At 38.9% G+C, this 5,020-nt stretch overlaps 1 pseudogene; it reads right to left on the bottom strand.

The window, feature by feature from the left end:
• Nucleotides 1-859: 859 nt before the first annotated feature.
• Nucleotides 860-1,462, bottom strand: LOC123952585 (annotated as a pseudogene).
• Between the last annotated feature and the right edge of the window lie 3,558 nt (nucleotides 1,463-5,020).

The raw sequence follows: 5,020 nt of genomic DNA, 5'->3' as shown, positions 1-5,020 counted from the left end.
CTGTGCACAGCTGATAATTATAGTAGAATTTGCTTTCCCAGGCATCTTTTGTATCATGATAATAAGAAATACATATAAAATTATGAGGAAGGATTTAGATGTGATCTCGCTCTCAATAAGGATAGAGGGAGAAATTTAATCAGGGCACTTATTATCATATACCAATATAAGCAATATAGGCCAGGAACAAATGGATGCTGCTGGGGATTTTCTGTGTTCATGGAAAATAAAAGCAAGGGAAAGAAAAGATGAAACAAAAAATGTTAGGTGCCGACTATATGCTAGTCTCATGCTTGGCAATAACCTCACTTAATCTTTATACCAACTTCCCTGAAGGAGTTTCCAGTATCCTCATTTTACAGATGGGAAACCATAGGACGTAGAAGGTAACGGGTCCAGAATCCCACAGCCAGGGTTTTAGCTGAGCTCAACCTGCCCTCAGAGACTATTTTTCCCACCTTGATCTCTTGTGATTGGTTTTGTTTGTTGTTTGTTTTTCATTCAGTTAATTCCTTCTTGCTCTGGAGAAATTACACAGGATTTGATCACTGCTATCTGTGCAATTCCATGTAATATGTCAGTTACCATTTTGAAATCATTTTAGCACTGAATAGTCAACAACTCACCAGTTTCAAGATGGCATCTTCGTTATGCATGTATACATATTATTTTTCATTTTGGCCAAAGCAAGGCTAAGTTTCTTCCCCTGAATCTTCCTGTTCAGGTTTCTTTTTCTTTTCAGTTTATAATGTTTTGTTATGATTTAGATTTTCTCAAAGAACTATTTGATGCCATGTGTGTGTGTGTGTGTATAATATATATAAAACAGAAGAACTATTTTATAATTTATGTATAAACTTCATACATAGGGTAAAATTTCAGACAGACTCAAAATGCTGTTTTTCACGTCTTCAAATTTTGTTTCCAGGCATTAAGTGTGTCATTCAGTTGTTGCCATTGCTGTTTTCCAAATGTCCAATGTGTACTGTGAATGACAAGACCATTTTAGTTCTTACTATATCAATAACAAACACTTCAACATCAGCAGCTCCAATCTGAAGTTCTTGATGCAGTGTGTCAAGGAAATTTCTTTATTTTCCACTGCCATTCCCATAGAAGTAAGCAGTCTCATTTTTGCTATATTCCATTCATGTAATAGACCAAGAGAATCAATGACGTCTTTATTATTCTGATAAAACTTGACATATGACACAAATTTAGTGCTCACAGAAATGCTTAAAAGAATGAATAAGTTTGCCTTCCCAAAATTTGACTGGTTTTAATGTAAGAAGATAGTCAAAAAGAAATGCATCTTGACCTTTCAAGGCTCATATAATACACATGTGGGCATCAGCCAGAGCTGCGAAGTGTTGTCCTCTGTGTAACTTCCTACCAGTTCCACACATGGGTGTGACAACCAGATACTTACTGATACGCTTTTTCTGGAGAGCCAATGAACCATTCTCCTCTGGTCACAAATGTACTGTTATCCATTTTTCAAGGTCTGATTATTACCAAGTATGTTTTTGGAAACATAATCTCTAGATGTAACAGACATTTCATAATTTATCAATGTCAAGGAATTATGAAATTGTCATAACAGCATTAATGTTGAATCAATTAAACATCCAAAATAAGCTATGGTGTTTCATGTTTTGGAAGATGAGAAGTGGTTACAGGCAAATCCACAGGGACAGAGCACTAAACTTCCAAAGGATGAGTAACCACTCTTAAAAACAGTATACACCTGGGGTGCCCGGGTGGCTCAGTGGGTAAAGCCTCTGCCTTTGGCTCAGGTCATGATCCCAGGGTCCTAGGATGGAGCCCCACATAAGGCTTTCTGCTCAGCAAGGAGCCTGCTTCCCTCTCTGGCCTCTGCCTGCCTCCCTGCCTACTTGTGATATGTCAAAATAAATAAATTTTAAAAAAACCTTAAAAAAATTAAAAAACAGTATACACCTGTCTGAGATGCCGTATGAAAATATAGGACAATGATTTTCTTAGAAGCTGTGAAAAGTTAAAACAAGACACCAACCAGACAGCTCTCCTACTTCCCAGATGTGTTTCAGGACTGGTATGTCTCTATTGCCTAAAAATTAAAAGTCAGAATCAGAACAAATTGCAATTAATTATTACCACTATGATCCTCCATCAAGAATCCTTTAGAAGGATAACATTTCTTATAACTGCTAGATTTCTGAGTCAAAGGTGATGAAAATCTCATTTTTTTAACATACCGTGCAATCCTTTTACATCTTAGAGAATATTTGGACAAAGATTTGGGAAATAGACACATGAAATATTGATTCTTATTTCTGGTGAGTAATCAGGTTAACCCTATTGGTAGAATGAGGTTGAGATAATTAATAGGTGGATTTGCCAAAATGAGTAAATGAATCCATTACAATATATTATGTCACAATCCTATCTCTGCTACCATCATTTTAAAATAAAAATAACATTTAACAAGTTCTGTGCCCCGAAGTTGAAAATAGAATGTTATAGAGTTGTCATTATTTCTTCTCTGGGAAGGATTGTGACTGATAAGATAACTATTGCCTAAACTATTTTAGTATGTGGAATTGGCACAGATAAATTCTCTGCTCTATGTACTAATTACAGTAATTTGATCATTATAATGATTATAATTTCATATTCACTTTATATGAGATAGTCTCTTAGCACTGCCTGTCACATCATAGTAAATTTGCTTGTAAGATTCTTTTGGGGGGAAACTATTATATCTTATCAACAATGTCTTTAGTGGCTTAATTATGATATGCCTTCAGGATTTTTATAACACCTCTTGTAAAGCCTGTTTGCTATATTTCTAAGAGCTGTGTCAAGATACTGTTTTAAATAGTTACTTGCAAGTCTAATATATTTATGAGAAAAATTATTGAAAACAACCTGAAATTTCAATAAGGAGGTACTTATTAAATTAATAATGGCATGTCTCTGTAATAGAATATCAGATATTTACAAAAAAACGAGGAAATGCTGTGTACTGATTCAGACAGATTACCAACATATACTCTGGCATGAAAACAGCAAGGTACAAAATAGTGAATATAGAATATATTTTTTTTATATAAAGTAGGGTGTGTGCTCAATATCACTCAGCAACAGCATCAGGGAAATACAAATCAAAACCACAGTGAGATACCACCTCACACAGTGAGAATGGCTAAAATTAACCTGTCAGGAAATGACAAGTGTTGGCGAGGATGCAGAAAAAGGGGAACCCTCCCACACTGTTGGTGGGAATGCAAGTTGGTGTAGCCACTCTGGAAAACAGTATTGAGATTCCTCGAAAAGTTAAAAATAGAGCTACCCTACAACCCAGCAGTCGCACTATTGGGTATTTACCCTAAAGATACAAATGTAGTGATCCGAAGGGGCACGTGCACCTGAATGTTTATAGCAGCAATGTCCACAATAGCCAAGCTATGGAAAGAGCCTAGATGTCCATCAACAGATGAATCGATAAAGAAGATGTGATATGGAGGAGGAGTCAAGATGGCGGAGAAGTAGCAGCCTGAGACTACATCAGGTAGCAGGAGATCAGCTCGATAGCTTATCTAAACATTGCAAACACCTACAAATCCAACGGGAGAGCGAAGAGAAGAAGAACAGCAACTCTAGAAACAGAAAATCAACCACTTTCTGAAAGGTAGGACTGGCGGAGAAGTGAATCTAAAACGACGGGAAGATAGACCGCAGGGGGAGGGGCCGGCTCCCGGCAAGCGGCGGAGGAACGGAGCACAAAATCAGGACTTTTAAAAGTCTGTTCCACTGAGGGACATTGCTCCAGGGGCTAAACCGGGGTGAAGCCCACGCGGGGCCAGCGTGGCCCCAGGCCCCGCAGGGTCACAGAAGGATCGGGGGTGTCGGAGTGTCGGAGAGCTCCCAGGTATCAGAACGGAGAAGCCGGCTGGAGAGACAGAGCCGAGCACTAAACTCTCAGCTCGGGGTTACCTTGAACTGGTCACGGGCTGGGTGAGCTCGGAGCGCGGCTAGAGGCTGGGGATACGGGAGTGATTGGGTGCTGTCCTCTGGGGGCGCACTGAGGAGTGGGGCCCCAGGCTCTCGGCTCCTCCGGGCTGGAGACTGGGAGGCCGCCATTTTCATTCCCGTCCTCCGGAACTCTACGGAAAGCGTTCAGGGAACAGAAGCTCCCAAAAGCGAACCCGAGCCGATTACTTAGTCCGGCCGCCAGTAAGGGCGGTGCAATCCCGCCTCGGGCAAAGACACTTGAGAGTCAGTACAACAGGCCCCTCCCCCAGAAGATCAACAAAATATCCAGCCAGGACGAAGTTCATCTATCAAGGAGAAAGCAGATTCAATTCCTAAGACAGCAGAGCAATTCCAGAGGAGGAGAAAGCAAAGCACGGAACTCATGGATTTCTCCCCATGATTCTTTAGTCTTGCAGCTACTTCAATTTTTTTTTCTTTTTTCAATTTTTTTTTCTTTTTTCTTTTTTCTTCTTCTGCTAATTTTTTTTTAAACTTTTACCCTTTTCTTTTTTAACATTTTTTGACTAGTTCATCTAAATATATATATTTTTTCCTTCTTTTTTATATTTTTTATTTGTTTTATTTTTTAAATTTTTTTCTTTCTTTTTTTTTTTTCTTTTTTTTTCAGAAGCTGTTTTTATCCCCTTTCTCCCCCCCACAATTTGGGGTCTCTTCTGATTTGGTTACAGCGCATTTTTCCGGGGTCTTTGCCACCCTTTTAGTAGTTTATTTGATCCTTCATATCCTCTTATCTGGACAAAATGACAAGGTGGAAAAAATCACCACAAACAAAAGAACAAGAGACAGTACCGAAGGCTAGGGACCTAATCAACACAGACATGGGTAATATGTCAGATCAAGAGTTCAGAATGACGATTCTGAACATTCTAGCCGGGCTCGAAAAAGGCATGGAAGATATTAGAGAAACCCTCTCTGGAGATATTAAAGCCCTTTCTGGAGAAATTAAAGAACTAAAATCTAACCAAGTTGAAATCAAAAAAGC

This window comes from Meles meles, chromosome 11 (genome assembly GCF_922984935.1).
Source record: "Meles meles chromosome 11, mMelMel3.1 paternal haplotype, whole genome shotgun sequence".
NCBI classification, from domain to species: Eukaryota; Metazoa; Chordata; class Mammalia; order Carnivora; family Mustelidae; genus Meles; species Meles meles.
This window is presented reverse-complemented; position numbering and strand designations above follow the sequence as displayed.